This window comes from Urocitellus parryii, chromosome 11 (assembly GCF_045843805.1).
Source record: "Urocitellus parryii isolate mUroPar1 chromosome 11, mUroPar1.hap1, whole genome shotgun sequence".
NCBI lineage: Eukaryota > Metazoa > Chordata > Mammalia > Rodentia > Sciuridae > Urocitellus > Urocitellus parryii.
Genome location: NC_135541.1, coordinates 81,139,010 through 81,161,908, shown reverse-complemented (window position 1 = coordinate 81,161,908; position 22,899 = coordinate 81,139,010). Strand labels below are relative to the sequence as shown.

General features: G+C 35.8%; 2 pseudogenes; both read left to right on the top strand.

Annotated features, from left to right (window-relative positions):
- Positions 1–424: 424 nt before the first annotated feature.
- Positions 425–18,382, top strand: LOC144249294 (rho GTPase-activating protein 29-like; annotated as a pseudogene).
- Positions 18,383–19,256: 874 nt separating this feature from the next.
- LOC144249293 (endoplasmic reticulum chaperone BiP pseudogene) lies at positions 19,257–21,148 on the top strand (annotated as a pseudogene).
- The last annotated feature ends 1,751 nt before the right edge of the window (positions 21,149–22,899 follow it).

Genomic DNA, 22,899 nt, shown 5'->3' with positions numbered 1-22,899 from the left:
GCTAGAAGTTTGCTGGGGCTGCTGTGAGCCACTCATCAGCTGGCAGCTGGAACTTTGCTGGCAGCTGGAAGTTTGCTGGGGCCCCTTCTGCTGGGGTCACTGTGAGCCAGTCATCAGCTGGCAGCTGGTACTGGCAGCTGGAAGTTTGCTGGGGCCCTTTTGGCTGTGGCTCTCAACACTCCATCATAGTATAATGTTTAACTCTGAGGCATTGCCAAGTTGTTTTTCAAGAGGCTGCACTAGGAAATGCAATGCTTTCTTGACAGAAACACAAGTGCAAGCAAATGTGCTTCAGGTTGACTGGGTTCTGGGGGCTCAGGGTTCTACAAAATTTAGATTTCAATCCAAGGTTATGGTAAAACATGTGAAGTTCAATGCCAGTCTTTTTTTTTTTTTTTTTTTTTTTTTGGTATAGGAGGGGAACATGGAAGGTGCCTACAGGACCTTAGCAGAATCCTCACCATGGATGGGCACTGAGGATATGTGGCTATACAGTGGTGCTGTGATGTGCCTGGCCTCCTTTGATGGCAGGGAAACTGTAAAAGTGCTAGTGGATCCGCAAAGTGGAAATGGCTCCAAAAATCAATTTCTTTTTTATCACTCCCCAGTATGGGGACTGGAACCCAGGAACATTCTACCTCTGGGCTGTATCCCCAGCCCTTTTTAAAACTTGATTTTGAGACAGGGTCTTGCTAAGCTGTCCAGGTTGTCCTCAAACTTGCAATCCTCATGCCTCCATTTCCTGAGTAGTTGGGATTATAGATGGTGAAATGAGAAGGTCATCATTATGCCAAATACATGTATGAAGACATGAATAGGTATGAATATACTTTGTATATGAACATAAATGTGAAATATTGTGCTCTATATGTGTAATATGAATTGTAATGCATCCCACTGTCATAAGTAAATAAAAAATAAAATATGTGTTTTATAAGAGATAAATAAATGAGATGCTTTTTTATGTTAGAAATGCAAAATAATAGCTTTTGTAATATATAAATAATCTCAAAATCTAAAAATTATTCCAAGTACAATATCATGTGGTATATGTTTTTGTCATTTTACCCTTCTTATACAAACATTTCTGTTGTAAGGACCTAGCTCCCTTGGAACATTTCATCAATAATTAATGGCAAAAGCAGCTGCCACCCATTAGTTCAGAAAATGGAGATTTTCCACAAGATGTAGATACTGTGAACACATTGTCATATTTTGAGGTCTTAAATGTGAAGAGGTAAGATCTTTATGGAATCACATTTTTTTCTTTTGCTATATACTTCTTTGTTATGATTTTACTTATTTGGAGATGTGTGTGTCCACACACATATAAATATATATATATATATAAATTTGTTGTTTGTTCTCCTGGGAATTAAATTCAGGGTCTTGAACATGCCATATTTTTAGAGAGAGAAGAGAAATGAGAGAGAGAGAGAGAGAGAGAGAGAGAGAGAGAGAGAGAGAGAGAGAGAATTTTTTATCATTTATTTTTCTGTTTTCCGTGGAAAAAAATATCTTTTTTTAAATTTTATTTTTTATGTAGTGCTGAGGATCGAACCCAGAGTCCCATGCACACCATGCGAGCACATTACTGCTTGAGCCACATCCACAGCCCATCTACCCTTTCTTAAAATTGTGTTTTGAAATGGGTTCTTGCTAGATTGGTCTGGCCTTCAACTTGTGAAATTCCTGTTTCAACCCCTCAAGTAGCTGGAATCATGGGCATATGCCATCACACCTGGGTTGCCAGTACGTTTTAATAAAGTCCCACAGTTTATTTCTATAGTTTTCTTCTTTGTTTTCCTGTTAAATGTAATTCACAAACTACAAATAGTACTTTTAACTTATTTTTGTCATTATTAGTCGGTCTGTATTTTGCTTAGTTGTGAATAATTTTAAGTTGAGTCAATCAGTTTTCAAATATCATTTTCTTTAGTGTCTTCTTGTCTGCCATAAAAAATTCATGGCAAACTTAACCATTGTTTGCGGACATCAGACACTTCAGGGGAAAATACACTTATTTGGAGCAGAATTGTGCTGTGTTGCCAAAAAGTAGCCAGATGGCTTTCCTTTCATAATCAAAATGTGTACTTTAGAATTTGAAAAGACTGCCTTGTGTTTACAAGTATGTTGTTTACTCTTAAAACTCTAAAAACATAAATGCCTTTGTGATTTGTTTTAATGAAAAAGAGACTTTAAGAAAATCAGCACTCTCCATTTGTAATAATTAAATTTATTCACATTTATTTGGAAAATGTTAATTTATTTGATTTCAACTTGTATTTTTTAAATAGTAATAAAAATTGAAGTAGATATATCAACTCTGTCTAGATGTCTGCATTTAGCTCTTTGTACTAAACTAAAATATTGCATTCTGTTTTTCTTTTCTCTTCAAGGGAATTTACTGAGTCAGTGGCAACAAGGCAAAAATCCCAATACTGTGTCAAGCTCTGGAAAACGGAAGGCATTTAGTAGATCTGTCAGAATTTTCTTCACATGACATCTGTAAAGTGTTAAAATTTTACCTTCAACAGGTTCAAGTTTTACTCTAAACCTACCATCAAATGCAAAGAGCAAAAATATTTTATATTTCATATTTTTCATTGGTATAGACTATGTCATCACCCCCTCATTATTCTAAGATTTTTATTATTTTATTACTTTTTATTTTTTTTTAATTTTTATTGTTGGTTGTTCAAAACATTACATAGTTCTTGACATATCATATTTCACACTTTGATTCAAGTGGGTTATGAACTCCCATTTTTACCCCATATACAGATTGCAGAATCACATCGGTTACACATCCACTGATTTACCTATTGCCATACTAGTGTCTGTTGTGGTCTGCTGCCTTTCCTATCCTCTACTCTCCCCTCTCCCCTCCCCTCCCATCTTCTCTCTCTACCCCATCTACTGTACTTCATTTATCCCCCTTGTTTTTTCCCTTTCCCCTCACTTCCTCTTGTATGTAATTTTGTATAACCATGATAATATTCCATTTCCATACAATTTCCCTTCTCTCTCCCTTTCCCTCTCACCTCTCGTCCCTGTTTAATGTTAATATTCTTCTCATGCTCTTCCTCCCTACTCTGTTCTTAGTTACTCTCCTTATATCAAAGAAGACATTTGGCATTTCTGTTTTAGGGATTGGCTAGCTTCATTTAGCATAATCTGCTCTAATGCTATCCATTTTCCTGAAAATTCCATGATTTTGTCTTTTTTCAATGCAGAATAATACTCCATTGTGTATAAATGCCACATTATTTTATCCATTCATCTATTGAAGGGCATCTAGGTTGGTTCCACAGTCTTGCTATTGTTAATTGTGCTGTTATGAACATCGATGTAGCAGTGTCCCTGTACTACGCTCTTTTTAGGTCTTTAGGGACTAGACCGAGAAGGGGAAAAGCTGGGTCAAATGATGGTTCCATTCCCAGCTTTCCAAGAAATCTCCATACTGCTTTCCAAATTGGCCACACCAATTTGCAGTCCCACCATTAATGTACAAGTGTACCCTTTTCCCCACATCCTCACCAGCACTTGTTGTTTGACTTCATAGTGGCTGCCAATCTTACTGGAGAGAGATGGTATCTTAGGGTGGTTTTGATTTGCATTTCTCTGACTGCTAGAGATGGTGACCATTTTTTCATGTATTTGTTGATTGATTGTATGTCCTCCTCTAAGAAGTTTCTGTTCAGGTCCTTGGCCCATTTGTTGATTGGGTTATTGGTTTTCTTATTGCTTAATTTTTTGAGTTCTTTGTATACTCTGGATATTAGGGCTCTATCTGAAGTGTGAGGAGTAAAGATTTGTTCCCATGATGTAGGCTCCCTATTTACCTCTCTTATTGTTAATTTTGCTGAGAAAAAAAACTTTTTAGTTTGAGTAAGTCTATTTGTTGATTCTTGTTTTAACTCTTGTGCTATGGGTGTCCTATTAAGGAATTTGGAGCCCGACCACACAATATGTAGATTAAAGCCAACTGTTTCTTCTATCGGATGCAGAGTCTCTGTTTTGATATCAAGCTCCTTGATCCATTTTGAGTTAACGTTTGTGCATGGTGAGAGAAAGGGATTCAGTTTCATTTTGTTGCTTATGGATTTCCAGTTTTCCAAGCACCTTTTGTTGAGGATGCTATCCTTCCTCCATTGCATGCTTTTAGCCCCGTTATGAATATAAGATAGTTGTAATTTTGTGGATTGGTTTCTGTGTCCTCTATTTTGTTCCATTGGTCCACCCGCGTGTTTTGGTACCAGTACCATGCTGTTTTTGTTACTATTGCTCTGTAGTATAATTTGAAGTCTGGTATCCCTATACCGCCTGATTTTCACTTCCTGCTTAGAGTTGTTTTGGCTATTCTGGGTCTTTTATTATTCCAGATGAATTTCATGATTGCTTTATATGTTTCTACAGGAAATGCCATTGGGATTTTGATTGGCATTGCAGTAAACCTATAGAGAACTCTTGGTAATATCACCATTTTGATGATATTAGTTCTGCCTATCCATGAACAGGGTATATTTTTCCATCTTCTAAGATATTCTTCTATTTCTCTCTTTAGGGTTCTGTAGTTTTCATTGTATAAGTCTTTCACCTCTTTTGTTAGGTTGATTCCCAAGTATTTTGAGGGTAATGTGAATGGAGTGGTTGTCCTCATTTCCATTTCAGAAGATTTGTTGCTGATATCACAGAATGCCTTTGATTTATGTGTGTTGATTTTATGTCCTGCCATTTTCCTGAATTCATTTATTAGCTCTAACAGTTTCTTAGTAGACCCCTTTGGGTCTCCTAGGTATAGAATCATGTCATCTGCAAATAGCGATAATTTAAGTTCTTCTTTTCCTATTTTTATACCTTTAATTTCTTTCGTCTATCTAATTGTTCGGGCCAGTGTTTTGAGAACTATGTTGAACAAAAGTGGTGAGAGAGGGCATCCCTGTCTTGTTCCAGATTTTAGAGGGAATGCCTTCAATTTTTCTCCATTCAGAATGATGCTAGCCTGAGGCTTAGCATAGATAGCTTTTACAATGTTGAGATATGATCCTGTTATCCCTAGTTTTTCTAGAGTTTTGAACATAAAGGAATGCTGTACTTTGTCAAATGCTTTTTCTGCGTGTATTGAGATTATCATATGGTTCTTATCTTTAAGTCTATTGATGTGGTGAATAACATTTATTGATTTCCGTATATTGAACCAGCCTTGCATCCCAGGGATGAATCCTACTTGATCATGGTGCACAATTTTTTTGATATGTTATTGTAACCGATTCTCCAGCATTTTATTGAGGATTTGTGCATCTAGGTTCATTAGAGATATTGGTCTGTAGTTTTCTTTCTTTGAAGTGTCTTTGTCTGGTTTAGGAATGAGGGTGATGTTGGCCTCATAGAATGAATTTGGAAGTTCTCCCTCTTTTTTCTATTCCCTGAAATAACTTGAAAAGTATTGGTATTAGTTCTTCTTTAAAGATTTTGTAAAACTCTGCTGTATACCCATCCAGTACTGGGATTTTCTTAGTTGGTAGTCTTTTAATGGCTCCTTCTATTTCCTCAATTGATATTGGTCTGCTTAGGTTGTCTATATCCTCCTGACTCAATCTGAGCAGATCATATGACTTAAGAAATTTATTGATGCCTTCACTATCTTCTATTTTATTGGAGTATAAGGATTCAAAATAATTTCTAATTATATTCTGTATTTCTGAAGTGTGTGTTGTAATATTGCCTTTTTCATCCCATATGCTAGTAATTTGAGTTCTCTCTCTTCTTCTCTTCATTAGCATGGCTAAGGGTCTGTCAATCTTATTTATTTTTCAAACAACAAACTTTTAGTTTTGTCAATTTTTTCAATTGTTTCTTTTGTTTCGATTTAATTAATTTCAGCTCTGATTTTAATTATTTCTTGCCTTCTACTACATTTGCTGTTGTTTTGCTCTTCTTTTTCTAGGATTTTGAGATGAAGTGTGAGAACATTTATTTGTTGGTTTTTTTCTTTTTTAAGGAATGAACTCCAAGCAATGAATTTTCCTCTTAGAACTGCTTTCATTGTGTTCCATAGATTCCGATATGTTGTGTCTGTGTTTTCATTTATCTCTAAGAATTTTTTAATTTCCTCCTTGATGTCTTCTATAACCCATTGATCATTCAGTAACCTATTGTTCATTCTCCAAGTGATGCATGATTTCTCCTTCTTTCTTTTATCATGGATTTCCAATTTCATTCCATTATGATCAGATAAGATGCATGGTATTATCTCTACTCCTTTTTACTGTCTAAGAGTTGCCCTGTGACATAATATATGATCTATTTTTGAGAAGGATCCATGTGCTGCTGAGAAAAAGGTGTCACTGCTTGATGTTGGGTGGTACATTCTATATATGTCAATTAAGACTAGGTTATTAATTGTATTACTGAGTTCTATAGTTTCTGTATTAAACTTTTGTTTGGAAGATCTGTCCAGTGGTGAGAGAGGTGTGTTGAAGTCTCCCATAGTTATTGTATGGTGGTCTATTAGACTGTTGAACTTGAGAAGAGTTTGTTTGATGAACATAGCTGCACCATTGTTTGGGGCATATATATTTAAGATTGTTATGTCTTGTTGGTGTATGGTTCCCTTGAGCAGTATGTAGTGACCCTCTTTATCCCTTTTGATTAACTTTGGCTTGAAATCTATTTTATTTGATATGAGTATGGACACTCCTGCTTGTTTTTGAAGTCCATATGAGTGATATGATTTTTCCCAACCTTTCACTTTCAGTCTATGTATGTATTTTCCTATCAAATGCTTCTCCTGTAGGCAGCATATTGTTGGATCTTTTTTTTTTGATCCATTCTACTAGCCTGTGTCTCTTAATTGGTGAGTTTAAGCCATTAACATTTAGGGTTATTATTGAGATATGGATTGTTCTTCCAGCCATATTTGTTTACTTATGTTACTTTACATGGTTTGTTTTTCCTCTTTGATTATTTTCTCCCTTACTGTACTACCTCCCACTGTTGGTTTTCATTGTTATTTTCCATTTCCTCTTCCTGTAATGTTTTGTTGAGGATGTTTTGGAGATGGTTTTGTAGCTGCAAATTCTTTTAACTTTTGTTTATCGTGGAAGGTTTTAATTTCATCTTCCATCCTGAAGCTTAATTTCGCTAAATACACAATTCTTGGTTGGAACTCATTTTCTTACAGTGTTTGAAATATGTTGTTCCAGGATCTTCTAGCTTTTAGAGTCTGTGTTGAAAGATCAGGTGTTATCCTGATTGGTTTACCCCTAAATGTAATCTGCCTCCTTTTTCTTGTAGCTTTTAAAATTCTCTCCTTATTTTGTATGTTGGGCATCTTCATTATAATGTGTCTAGGTGTGGATCTCTTATGCTTTTGCATATTCGGCATCCTGTAGGCTTCTAGGATTTGGGATTCTGTCTCATTCTTCATGTCTGGGAAGTTTTCTCCTATTATTTCATTGAACAGATTGCTCATTCCTTTGGTTTGGACCTCTATACCTTTCTGTATCCCAATGACTCTTAAGTTTGGTCTCTTTATGTTATCCCATATTTCTTGGATGTTCTGCTCATGATTTCTTAACAGTCTTGCTGTGCTGTCTATGTTCTTTTCAAGTTGAAATACTTTGTCTTCATTGTTTGATGTCCTATCTTCTACTCTGCTGGTAGTATTCTCCTTTGAGTTTTTAATTTGGTTTATTGCTCCCTGCATTTCTCAGATTTCTGTTTGTTTGTTTTTTATAACCTCTATCTCCCTGTATAATTCATCTTTTGCTCCTTGGATTTGTTTATGTAATTCATTGTCGAAGTGATATTTCATTGTTTGATTTTGCTCTCTAATGTCTTCTTTGAGACTCCAGATCATCTGAAGCATGTAAATCCTGAATTCTTTATCTGACATTCCATCTGCTGCAGATATTTCCTCTTCTAAAGTTGAGTTGACCTGCATTGCTTGTGGTCCTTTTTTTCCTTGTCTTTTCATACTGCTCGCATTTCTTTATGCTTGGTGAAACTGTTGTGTTATTTAATTTTCCCCCTATATATTTATATTGCTCTTGTATACTTGCAAAGTCTCCCTTGCAGGCACGGGCGGCGGCTGTGCTCCTTCTCAAATTGGGGTGTGTGTCTATCACGCTGGTGGGCCGCTGGGCCCCTTCTCTGGTTCTCATGGTCTGCCTAACTTGCAGGCGCAGGTGGCGGCTGTGCCCCTCCTCCAATTGGGGTGATCTTTCAACTATGCCTGCGCGCTTCTGGGCCCCTTCTCTAATACACGCGGTCTACCTGCCTTGCAGGTGGCACTTGGGCCCTTCCTCCAATTGGGGTGATGTGTCTACCATGCAAGCAGGCCACTGGGCCTGTTATCCCGGTTGGTCACAGGTCTGCCTACTTTGCAGGTGTGGGCGGCAGCTCTGCCCCTCCTCCAATTGGGGTGATTTGTCTACCACGCTGGCGGGCCGCTGGACCTGTTCTGCTGGTCGGTCGCAGGTCTGCCTACCTTGCAGGCACGTTAGGCGGCTCTCTCTAAGATGTTATAATGATGTAGTTTGATGTAGATATATTTCCATCCAGTATTCTGGCCACTCCATGAGCTCCTTTAGTTGTGAGCACTTTAGTTCTTGGAACTTTTCTTGATTTTTATTGCCATTCTCTCACCCTTGTACATGAAGCTCTTCTTTGGAGATGTGTATGTGTACACATACACAAACACACATATAAATATTTATAAATTTGTTATTTGTACTCATGGGAATTAAAAATTCAGTGTCATGCACTTGCTTGGCAAGCATACTTCTTCTTCTGTTCCCTTAACTTTTCTTTATTGTTCTTTTTTCCTTCAAAAACCTTCTAAGACATTTTCTTGTCTTTTTCTTCTTGAATAAGTAAATTACTCCAATTGTGAGATCATGTTTTAATATTCAAGAAGTCTGATTTTCTATTCCTTTGATTAAATTTTTTAAATGATTATATGATGCTCTTTTATTGTGGATATCCATAAATTTTTCTCATTAAGGGTTCTTTACTCTATTTGGCCTCTAACCTCTGTAGAAATACAATGTGACCCTCATATATAACCTTAAACTTTCTATAGCAACATAAAAATTAAAAATAAAGTGAAGCGAATTTTAATATATCATTGAACATTTTGAATATCTAGGTTTTTAAATTATGAGGTATTTTGTTTCTTTATTTATTTGTATTTCATATCTTTTTTTTTTGAAATCTGGTATCTATTTTTCATTTAGAGTAAATCTAAATTTAGATCAGTTCCTTTTCCAGTACTCTTTCACCATATCTGACTAGTTGCCAGCATATTGACAGTATCATTTTACACCTTCAATTTGTTCTTTTTCTACTCATTTTGAATTTTATCTTTCATGGTGCCTAGATATATTAGAGTTTGGAATTGAAATAGCTTTGGAAGCACTTGAACACATCAAGGCTTTTTAGAAACTTTGAACTTCACTATAAAGTGGTCTAGGTGGACTGTTTGGTATATGCCTAACTACATGTCTCTAGTTCCCTGTTCTGGCACTGCTGTGATCCTCCTGAGAAGGCATTTTATTTAATTTTAGATGGACACAATATTTTTAATTAATTAATTTATTTTTTTGTGCTGATGAGGATCAAAACTAGTGCCTCACACATGCCAGATGAGTGTACTACAATGAGCCACAACCCAGTCCCCCAGGAAAGGTTTTTTTTTTTTTTCCTTTCCTAGAGATACAGTACCAATACTTTGGGAGCCAGGGTTACTAAGACTGTAGGATCTGTGTTTTCAGTGTCCATATAGCCAACATATCCCCATTTGAAAACAGTTACCTCTCTGTACCTTATGTTTGGCATTGCCTCTATTCAGAGAGCCTCTGTATCCCATTGCCCAGAGAAAAATTTTCCAGAGTTTCAGAAAGGAGATTGCTCTAGTACATGGAGTGGAGACAGGATTCTATAAAGAGCTAAGCTTTCTCAGCTGGCCCACCTGCAACCTAACCCAAGATCAGAGGACCTGGTAGTGATTGTCCAGGTCCCTTTAGGATTCTGAAAATCATGTTGAGTGACAAAGTGTCAGTTCTCTTGAAAATGATGCATCAGGACTTATTCATATGCTTTTCTACTTGTGAATTGTTGCTTTTTATTTTTTTCTATTTTCCTAGTCCTTATGAGCCTACTGTATTTTAGTGGAATTGCAGGAGGGAAAAAATTAAGTATAAATTTCTGGATCTACAATGTTAGCCCAGGAAAGCATTTATAACCCTTTAATCACATTCTACAGACCCTTCAACTGAGAATTGGAGGTTGATACCTTTGAATGACTATAAGTCTCATAATGTGTCATCCTTAATCTTGTTTAGTCAGTCAGGAAGGAGAGATGAATTGGCTCCAATACAATAAACTTACATTCTGTTGAGGAATTTTTGTATGTCTAAGACTTTCATTTGGGAAAGTGTGCTCAATTCTTGAAATAGTGTTAGAGAGTAGCCTCATTGACCTAAAGCTCCAAGAGGTGAAGTGAGTTGCTTCAGATCCCAGAGTGGTGAAGATAGAAACTGATCACAGGGCAACACTCTAACTGCCTACAGATTTTATAGGACATCAGGTAGCTAACGGTTCACTGAATTTTCTAGTGTAGATCAATAGAAAGATTGAAATTCATTATGACAGTGGATATTTGTTGTAAGAACTTTTCTTTTGATCTATTCATGGCAAATCATCCTGTTCTAAAGTTTCTTGAGATGTTGACAGTATGTTTTTGTAGGTCATATTATCTTGTGCTGATCTTCATTTTTGCCCAAGTAAAATCTATGCCCTTTACACTTTGGTATTTTTACCCCTTACTCATAAAATCCATGGATTTCTGATTCATTTTATAGATTTTGTGCACTATTCTATGTTTGTTCCAATAAAACAGCTGAAGATTATGCTATTTGGGGGGCAGATGTGAATATAATATGTTTAGGATACAGATGAAGAGTATTAAAATCCCATAATGAAGCTTAAAGTTTAAACTTCATTTAAAGTTTAGAATTTCACCTATTATCTATTAATTTGTTATTAACATAAATATAATTTATAGTCAAGATTTTGATTTGCTTTCTAAGTCACTTCTCTACCAAACATATATATTTTATTTTATGGGCAGTGATGAAGTTCAGTACTAGAGTGCTTGCATAGCATGCTTGAGGTCCTAGGTTCAATCCCCAGTACTGAAAAAGATATCAATAAATACAGATTGACGTTAGATTTTGTTAATCTAAAGGGACATGCTAAATTATTTGAGTAATTCTCACTTATAGTTGACTTTAACAAAGAAAACAGGCAGACGATTTTTTTCAAAATATTTATTTTGGGGTTGTAGCGGAATGCAATACCTTTATTTTATTTATTAATTTTTATGTGGTGCTGAGGATCAAACCCAGGACTCCATATGTGCTAGGCAAACACTCTACCTCTGAGCCACAACCTCAGCCCAAATGTATTTTTAATATTATTTTGTTTCTTTAGCTACCAGCACCATTGGTTTTATTCCAATGGTACCAGGAATTTATGGAGCTTGCAAATATCATCCAACATATTAACCAAGAACAGGACACCAAAAGGGACAACTCTGAAGACAACATATCTCCAAATATGTGTATGGAAATCAACCAAACTCTTCTCAAAACCAAGGAACTTATAAGACAATTGCCACCATCCAATTTTGACACTCTATGTTACCTTATCGTCCATCTTAAGAGGTAAGAATTTTTATACCATCTTAACCATTTTTAATTGAACAGGACAATAGTGTTCAGTACATTTATGTTGTTATGGTATGATTTTCAAAATAATTTTTAGGATGTTTTTATTATGTGTTGGGAGAGAGAGACATTGAATACATCTTCATGCAGCAAACATGGTACCCTCAGATGCTTCTTCTGTGCCAGGCTCTGGCTGGTGAAACTAGGATGGAAACATCGGGTTTCTGCTATTTGTGGGCTCATCGTCTTAGTGTACAGATCTATATATAACCACAGTTCACCATCATCCTTTTTCTAGTAGCTGTGCACAGCTTGTAGGCATGCAGAGGTAGTTTGGGGGTAGGGATAGAGCAGAAGAGGCAAAAGGCCTTGTGTCTGATTTTAGGAACTGAGGGGTGACTTGGAAGTGAATGTGCAGAAGAGCATACAAGGCAGAGAGTAATAAACATGGAGACACAAGAAAGCATTTTACATTTAGAAAATTTGATTTCATTAGCCTACAATATAACAAGCAGTAGCAGGAACTGTGCTACCCTTCCTAGAGACTTGATAAAAAATCTTACCTCCCTGGCAAATGAGTTGACCATATTGTTTCTATACCCACTAAAGAACTTGGAATCAGGAATTTCACATATTCAGATTTGCCTGCTAGACGTTTCTGTCAGCAATTAAAATATCCTTTTTAAATTTTTTTAAATTTATTTTTTGTGGCTGGAATTGTGGCTCAGCAGTAGAGCATGTGTAAGGTGTGCAGGGCCCTGGGTTTGAACCTCAGCCCCACATACAAATAAATAAATAAAATAAAAATTAAGAAAATTATTAGTTCAAATCAGTTATACATGACAGCAAAATGCTTTTCAATTCATTGTACACAAATGGAGCACAAATTTGAATTTCTCTGTACATGATGTAGAGTCATACCACATGTGCCATCATACATGTACTTAGGGTAATGATGTTCCTCTCATTCCACCATCTTTCCTACCCCATATCCCTCCTCTTCCTTCCCTCTCCTGAGCCCAATCCATATTCCTACATGCCCAGAGACCCAATTATGTATCAATATTTATTTATCAGAGAGAATTTTCGCCTTTGATTTTGGGGGATTGGCTTACTTCATGATATTCACCAACTCCATCCATTTACCTGTAAATGCCATTATTTCATTCTCTTATAATGCTGAGTAATAGTCCATTGTGTATATATACCACAGTTGTTTTTTAATTATTCATATGTTGAAGGGCTTCAAATTATTCCATGAAATAGAAAAGGAGGAAACCCATCCAAACTCATTCTGTGAAGCTAGTATCAACCTGATACCCAAACCAGCCAGAGACATATCAAAGAAAAAAATTTCAAAGCTATATCCCTGATGAACATAGATGCAAAAGTTCTCATTAAAATTATGGCAAATCACATACAAAAACATATGAAAAAAACAATGCACCATGATCAAGTTGTGTATTCCAGGGATGCAAGGTTGGTTTGACATACATAAATCAATAAATGTAATTCATCACATCATTAAACTTAAAGAGAAGAACCCTATGATTATATAAATTGATGCAGAGAAAGAATTTGACAAAATACAGTACCTTTTAATGTTCAAATCATTAGAAAAACTAGGGGTAGTAGGAATATACCTCAACATAGTAAAAGCTCTCTATGCTAAACCTAAGGCTAACATCATTCTAAATGAAGAAAAATTGGAAGCATTCCGTCTAAAAATTGTTCAACATAATCCTTGCCACTCTAGCCAGAGCAATTAGATGAAAAAAATTCAAGGAAATATGAATAGGAAAAGAAGAACTCAACTTATCATTCTTTGCCAATTACATATTTTTATACTTGGAGGATCCAAAAAACTCCACCAGAAAACTTCTAGAATAATAAATGAATTTGGCAAAGTAGCAAGATATAAAATTAATACTCAGAAATCAAATGCATTTCTATACATCAGTGATGAATCCTCTGAAAGACAAATAGCAAAACTCCTCCTCCCTTGTCTAGCATATGTCTGAAAACAAAGACAGTCCATTACCTCTCTGCAAAGAAAAGCACTGGACTCACTGAGTCCATTTATCTGATTTGATATATATAGTGAATCTATCTATCTATCTATCTATCTATCTATCTATCTATCTATATCTCTATATAGTTATATAGATATAGATATATTCACTATATATTATATATATAGATAGATATATTCTATATATATATATATATATATATATATATATATATATATATATATATATCACAGCTTTTTTACCCATAGATAAATCTAGTGTCATCCTGATAGCTAAACCAGGGAGACACATATTTCCTTAGATAGTCATAGAAATAACAAGCTGAGAGTGTTTGAAGTAAAACCAGAACATTGATAGTGTCAATAGAACAGAGAGATGTTCAGGAGAGAATCATTTAGGCTAGAAAACTAGGTGAGGGCAGCTGGGAGTGTGGCTAGTGATAGAATACTTGCCTAGCACATGTGAGACACGGGGTTTGATACTCAGCACTGCATACAAATAAATAATTAAAATAAAGGTATTTTGTCCATCTGTACGTAAAAATTATTTTTTTTTTAAAAAGAAAACTAACTGGGCAGTGAAAGAGAAATTGACAGTGATTTTTCAGGTTCCAGTATAAGAAATGGGGAGTATATCCCACATACAAAGATGGAGCAATTTTTAGGGGTGTTTTTCTTCCTTCTGCTACTGAGTTCAGTAGTTCCTTCTACTTACATGCATTTTATCCTAATATAGTACTCTGAAACTCAGTTTGGTGTGTGGTAAGTATCATAATGAAACAAAGGATTCTTTCCCTATACCCACTAAACTTGACCCTTGACAAATGTTTTGTAGTCTTCTATAGCCCATGTTATCTCCACCCTTCTCAAGTCATAGTAAACTACAATTAAGGACCTCTATTAGGCAAATCTCATACACTTTATGTGTTCTTCTTTTAAGGGTTGTAGTCCATTCTGAAGAAAATCTGATGAACTCAAAAAACTTGGGTGTGGTATGTGGACCCTGTCTGATGAGGCCCGGGCCTACAACCACTCCTGGTTCCATCTCCTCCTCCCTTGTTGCATATGCCAATCAGGCCCTTTTGGTAGAGTTCCTCATTACCAATGCACAGATGATCTTCGATGGGTCCTTCGAGCCACAAAATATTTCATCTAGTACTGATGTTGTTGCACCTCCGGTGGATAAAAGCCCTCCTTCCAAACCTGTAATATCAACAGAAGATTCCACAATGTCACAATATTTTTCTACAAAGAAAGTGAGTTTTGACCATTACAGAATTGCATTAAATTTGTGATGTTTATATTAACAAGTTAATAGTCTTTGAACTGTTTGTTTTGAGATGTGTTTTGCTTTTAGTTTAAAACTTTTCTTGTATCAATAGGATATCCACACTGCAGATATTGAAACTAAAAATTATGAATTGAGTATATCATTTGAGAAATCAGAATGCAAGCAAAATGCATTGGAAAAATGGGATGCATGTCTCATTGGTGAGTGGTCATGTAACATATATGTTTGCATATTTCAAACCTTGCCAAGAAGTCATGATTAAAAACCAAGGTGAGGTCTGGGCTTTTAGCTCGGTGGTAAAATGCTTGCCTTGGCATCTGTGAGGCCATGAGTTGGATCCTCAGTACCATATAAAACAAATAAATAAAGATAAAAATATTGTGTCCATCTACAATATTCATCCTTTAAAAAAAAATCAAGGTGTTTTAAATTGAGGTAAGTTCAAACTTCAAGGTTTTAGTAGTTAACTTTTCTAGCCATTGAGAAAGTTTAATGAATGTCATTAAAATGCTTTGTTTCTTTCTTGTAAAAAGATATCTTGAAATTCATAAATTATTTTTGTTCTCTTTCTGAAATTTGTTTTCACCTTTACTTCTTTGTCATCAATTAAAATCAAAGCAGAAAAAAGAAGCTGGACTCCTGAAACAAAAAAATAGACTAAAATTCATTGATGTCCCTTTACCTGTGGCCTAACTTTAGCACATTAAGCACACATGTCTTCCATTTTCTTGGCTCCAGTCTTTTTGTTCACTGTTTTTTGACCGTTTGATTTCAGTGAATGTTTTCTCATAAGGGGGTTGAAAAACTTTCATTCATTACTGTTTTAGTAGAGCTAAATCAGAATTTTTCAATATATAGTCATAAATGTTAAATTTGATATATAAAATTAATGAAATATCAATGAGTGTAGCCTGAGAAAGTCTGAAAACAAAGACAGTCCATTACCTCTCTGCAAAGAAAAGCACTGGACTCACTGATTCAATTTATCTGATTTGATCTTATTAGCACTTCTGTGCTATGAACCTTGGCCTCATTTAAGCCATAGCTAACAGTCTGAGGAAGGCAAATAATGCCATGTGTCATGTCTCTAAATTATTGTTTATTCAAGATTTGAACCTCATCCTTTCTCATTCCTAAATGAAATCTTGTTTCGCTGTCCAATGAAATTGGATTCCCAGGTAGGTATAATAATAACAATAAATAATTTTAATATATTTGAAGATTTCATTACATACCAGGTATTCTGAGCCTTGTCTTTATAAGATCATTAACACCACATGCCAACATATCTCCACATAGGAGTTTGTCTTGACAGAAGAAGGCAGGTAGGGCTAGTGCAGTAGGCTTGCCCAGGGCAGAACTGGAGCAGGGGCTGAGACAGCACCCAGGCAGCTAGAAGTGGTGCTAGAACTTCTGCAGGACTGTAAATATGTTCTAGTGGTTGCCATCCAACTACAATGGCTCAGCTCCCTTCTATCAATGTGGAGAAGGGCCCAGGACAGCAAATCACATGAGCACTGCCTGGGAACCAGGGAAGAAAGGCCAGAAGCCTCAGGTGAAGAAGGAGGTCAGATGAGATGATGACCTGCAAATGATGCTGGTGTGCACCTGTCTGCAAACCACTGCTCAAAGATATGGGAGAAGGATCAGGTGACACAGATGAGGACTGTGGGCTAGAACAGGGCTGTTGGAAAGCCATCAGACCCATAGCAAGGCACACAGTTTTCTGATGTTTCACAGCAGTGAAATGAGGATCATGGCCAGAGGGATGCCCTTTTCTAGCAACAGGAGCTTCTGGGGTATATGCAGCAAAGACAGAGTGTGAGAAGCTAGGCTTCTAGGGGAGAAAACAGGGACCTTGGGACCAGACTAGAGGAGAAAGAGAAGGAGGTAAATCTGGAGTCTCCAGGACCAGTAGCACAATGGCAATTTTGACAGCTCTTAAATCTTCCTTTGTTCAGAGGAAGTTGCCATGTATTAGTGGATCAGCTGGGAGAGCATCCAAGTCCTCTCTGGTGTGTTACCCTCAGTATGGACAGAATGTAGCTGGAAAGCATATTAAGTGACAGACAAAGTCTTTGGGATTCAGGATATGGCATTTCTTGGTGTACAGAATAGTGTTTTTTTTCTAGAGTTACCATTGTCTGTCTGTTGAAATCAGGAACATCTTAACCCTGAAAATATTCATTCACGGGTAGTATATTAAAACAAGTTACTATAGGAAGTGTTTTTTTTTTAATTTATGTGATTTGTGACTATTAGTTCTATTAAGATAAATTTTTAAAAGTAATTCTTTAATTAAAAATGTACCTTTAATATTGTATGGATTTTTGATTCCTCTGCATAGATAACTGAGAAAATAATGTTGGAAAAATATGTAAGACTCTGTTGTTTGAGAGAATGCCCATCAATAAATAACCACACTTCCTTATTAACCAAGCTCCATGAAGTTAAAAAAATCTCTTTTTTTCTGATCACAAGGAACTTAAATCACCATCACAAAAGATGGACAATACATGTAAAACCACAAAACCACTTAATCTGAAATCTGATGTGACAACAAATGATATAAAGAGGCCTATGCCAAGCACCAAGATCAGATGTTTCTGTTTACCTATAGATAGGTTCCATCTTGCAAGGTCTCCTAATGAGAAAAACAGCAGAAATGTGGGAAATGTCAATTCAGACAAGTTTTGCCAAAATCTTACCTTTGAAGGACTTAATAGAAAAGATACCCCTACTTCTGTTGGCTCCCAATTTAATGGTTTTGATCAGCAGATTCCACAAAAAAATCAGGGACAACAATGTGAACCAAAGTACTTAACTGGCATGAGTGCAGTGATTGTGCCAAGTGTACTCCAGGAAAATGTGACAATGAGCATCAAGGTTAGTGGTGACCATTCCAATGATGACACACAGCCCAACATGCCAGCTGTTTCAGCAAGAGAAACACCAGTGAGACTGTCCTCTCATTCTCACCATCTTTCTCCAGCAAGAGCACCCAGAATACTGCAACTCCAACTCGGGCCAACATTTTACAAACCACCTACCCCGATCAGCAAAGTCAGGGGGACTGAGGAGAGACCAGCTTCACCTTCAGCAGCAGTGCCTCCTAGTACAGCTCTTACTCCCCTGAGTCATGTGGAGAAAGATGTTCCAGAGGCAGACAGCACATCAGCTTATGCTTTGAAGCCAGCTGCTGAGCCTAAAGAGAACTCTGAGGAGCTCAGCCTGCCTGACATGAATCCAATGTGCCAGGGACTCAGGCTAAAACAAATAGAAGAGTGTCAAGACCTTGAATTTGAAATGCCACAGTTTGTGTAGGGTTGACAAAATTCACTTTTTCTTTTTCTTGTTTCGTTTTTATGTATTGTGTTTATTTTATGAAAGAATGCAGTGAAAGAACCCCTTTTGTATAGGATTGCCAAAGTGTATATTTTGCCTTTTTGCCTTGAATTGTGTTTACTAGTCATATAGAATGGTAGTGTTTTAGTCATATAGAATGATAGTGCCTCACTGGTATTGTCTTTAAATTCTGTGTTTTTGAGGTTATGCATAAAATAAGTATTATAATTTTAAATTTAAAATAATTTTATCTATAAAATGATTCATGTAAATGCATCTTTAATGTATAATATTGCTCTCAAAAAATAGGGGGCAGTAGGGGAAAATGAGCTTTATTTTGGAGAAAACCTGGTCCTGAATCATGAAATGCTTCTGAATGCATGTGCCTGAAAAATCTTGATTGGGTATGAATATATATTTTTTCCACATAATGTTCTAGTGCACCTTTGACCAATTGTGTTGTTATAGCATGTATGGAAGCATTGGCAATTCACTTAACTTTTTAAAATTTACATAGTGGCCTAAAAGCTTGCAAATCTGTGTTTACTAGCATTCTACTTGTCAATTTTTACTTATGGTATTTAATATCATTGTAGAAAGAAAATGCACTTCAATACTAAAAAGTTTGAGACATTGGCAGAGACAACACAGACTGACAGAGTTGAGGCATCTCGAGTGTGAGAGACCTATACCCTCACTCCTCTCAGCTGCGGCCTGTTGCTGCATTGCCTGGGACTTCTGGCTGTCTGCTGAGGAGAGCAAGTGGCCAACAGCTAGGGAAAGATGAAGCTTTCTCTGGTGGCCATGGTTCTGCTGCTACTCTGCGCAGCACAGATGAGGAGGATGACAAAAAAACGACATGGGTACCGTGCTGGGCATCAACCTGGGGACCACTTACTCTTGCATCGGGGTGTTCAAGAATGGCCACTGGAGATCATCTCCAATGATCAGGGCAACCGCTTCAGGCTGTCTAATGTGCCCTTCACCCCTGAAGAAGAATGTCTGATCAGCGCGATACAGTCAAGAACCAGCTCACCTCCAATCCTGAGAACATGGTCTTTGATGCCCAGTGGCTCATTGGCAGCAATGGGAATGACCCTTCTGTGCAGCAAGACATTAAGTTCTTGCCTTTCAAAGTGTTTGAAGAGAAACATAAGCCATACATTCAGGTTGATATTGGAGGTGGGCAAACTAACACATTTGCTCCAGAAGAAATCTCTGCTATAATTCTCACTAAAATGAAAGAGGCTTATTTGGGAAGAAGGTTACCCATGCAGTTGTTACTGAACCAGTCTATTTTAATGATGCCAGTGGGAAGCAACCAAAGATGCTGGAACTATTGCTGGCCTGAATGTTATGAGGATCATCAATGAGCCTACAGCAGCTACTATTGCTTATTGCCTGGATAAGAGGGAGGAAAAAAAGAACATCCTGGTGTTTGATCTGGGTGGTGGAACCTTCTATGTGTCTCTTCTCCCCAATGACAATTTGATGTCTTCAAAGTCATGGCCACCAATAGAGATACTCATCGAGGTGAAGAAGACTTTGACCAGCATGTTATGGAGCATTTCATCAGGCTGTACAAAAAGAAGACTGGCAAATATGTTAGGAAAGAAAACAGAGCTGTGCAGAAACTCCAGCATGAAGTAGAAAAGGCCAAGTGGGCCCTGTCTGCCCAACATTAAGCAAGAATTAAAAATTGAGTTCTTCTATGAAGGAGAAGACTTTTCTGAAACCCTGACTCAGGCAAAATTTGAAGAGAAAACATGGACCTGTTGTGGTCTACCATGAAACCTGTTCAGAAAGTACTGGAGGATTCTGACTTGTAGAAGTCTGATATTGATGAGATTGTTCTTGTTGGTGGCTCTAGTCAAATTCCAAAGATTCAGCAACTTGTTAAAGAGTTCTTCAATGGCAAGGAACCATTCTGTGGCATAAACCCAGATGAGGCTGTTGCATATGGCGACACTGTCCAGGCTGGTGTACTCTCTGATGATCAAGATACAGGTGACCTTGCTCTGCTTGATGTATGTCCCCTGAAATTTGGTATTGAAACTGTGGGAGGTGTCATGACCAAAGTGATACCAAGGTACACTGTTGTACCCACCAAGAGTCTCAGATCTTTTCTACAGCTTCTGATAAGCAACCTACTGTTCCAATCAAGGTCTATGAAGGTAAAGGACCCCTGAAAAAAGACAACCACTTTCTGGGTACATTTGATCTCACTGGAATTCCTCCTGTGGGGTCCCCCAGATTGAAGTCACTTTTGAGATACATGTGAATGCTATTCTTTGGGTGACAGCTGAAGACAAAGGTACAGAGAACAAAAATAAGATTACAATTACCAATGACCAAAATTGCTTGACACTTGAAGAAATTGAAAAGATGGTTAATGATGTTGAGAAGTTTGCTGAGGAAAACAAAAGACTCAAGGAGCATACTGATAGTAGGAATAAGTTGAAAAGCTATGCCTACTCTCTAAAGTATCAGATTGGAGATAAAGAAAAGTTGAGAGGCAAACTTTCCTCTGAAGATAAGGAGACCATGGAAAAAGCTGTAGAGGAAAAGACTGAATGGCTGGAAAGCCGCCAAGAAGCTGACATTGAAGACTTCAAAACTGAAAAGAAGGAACTAGAAGAAATTGTTCAGCCAATTAGCAGCAAATTCTATAGAAGTGTAGGCCCTCCCCCAACTGGTGAAGAGGATACAGCAGAAAGAGATGAATTGAAGACACTGATCTGCTAGTGCTGTAATATGTAAATACTGGACTCAGAACTTTCATTAGGAGAAAACTGAGAGAACTTAAGTCTTGAATGTAATTGGAATCTACACCACAGATTGGAGTTGAAAATGCTATAGCCCAAGTGGCTGTTTACTGCTTTGCATTAGCAGTTGCTCACATGTTTTGGGGAAGAGAGAGAGAGGAGGAATTGGCTATCTTAAAAAACTGGATATAAAAATATAGGTCAGAATATGTGTTCACCTCAGAAATGTTCAATTTAATGATTGGGTCATGCACATCTGGTGTAGGAACTTTTTTTCTACCATAAGTAACACCAATAAATGTTTGTTATTTAAAAAAAATATACTAAAAGTTTGGAACTGTCATAAAATAAAAATTTGTACATATAAAGCTACGGGATAAAACAGCATCAGAATCATTAAAACATCTAAAGCCAAATAACAAAAGTATATAATTTAAATTATATTTATATATTATATATTATGTATTATATATTATATACAACATATTATAGATTTACATATAACTATATGATATATTATAAGTTGTTTATATATAATTATAATAAAATACATATGTTTTATATATTGTATTAATATAAATTATACTAATATAATAATTGTATTATCTTATTAATTATAGAAATTATATTATTATATAATTACCTTACAATGATATGTAATATAATATAAATTAATATAAATCTAAATATATTATATGATATATAATAAATATGTTATATATAATAAAATAATACTTATATATTTATTTTATATATATTATTCTATTATATGTGTATATAATATATATGTATTTCATATATTATATTTAATTTATTTTAAGTACATATATATCATAAATATTTTGATATGTAATATATATATACTTTATATAATATATATGCTTGGGCTGGGGATGTGGCTCAAGCGGTAGTGCACTCGTCTGGCATGCGTGCGGCCCGGGTTCGATCCTCAGCACCACATACAAACAACGTTGTTGTGTCTGCCGATAACTAAAAAAAAAAATAAATATTAAAAAAAAAATTCTCTCTCTCTCTCTATCACTCTCTCTTAAAAAATAATAATAATATATATGCTTATATAATTATAAATAAATATATAATTTGTGTATAAATATACAAATATGTTATGTAAATATATTATATGAATTATATATAATATATGAATATGAATATATAATATGAACATATAATATATTTATATATTAATATACATAAAATTTATATATATAATTTATATATTTTTATTATATGTATATATGATAAAAAATATATTATATATAATATAAATTAGAATGTTATATAAATATCTTGTTTTTAATTTATATTATATATGTATTATATAATATGCAATGTATTTATGTAATATTATAGTTTAAATTATATAGATGAATTATGTCTTATTTGACTTTAGATGATTTTAATACATTTGATAGCTTTTAACTCCTTAACTTTATCTTTATATATTTTTATTTTATGTCAATTTTAAACTTTTTTGTATTTTTTATAATGGTCTTAAGAAACGCGTGCTTAAAATATTTTTAATTTCAATTCATTTTCTCTTGTCATTATGAGGGTTTGGTTAAAAACATTCCTTAGGATGTATGCCTGTAATTCCAGTAGCTTGGGAGGCTGAGACAGGTGGATCTCAAGTAGAAAGCCAGCCTTAGCAATGGCAAAACTCTTAGCAACCCTGTCTTTAAATAAAATTCAGAATAAGACTGGGGATGTGGC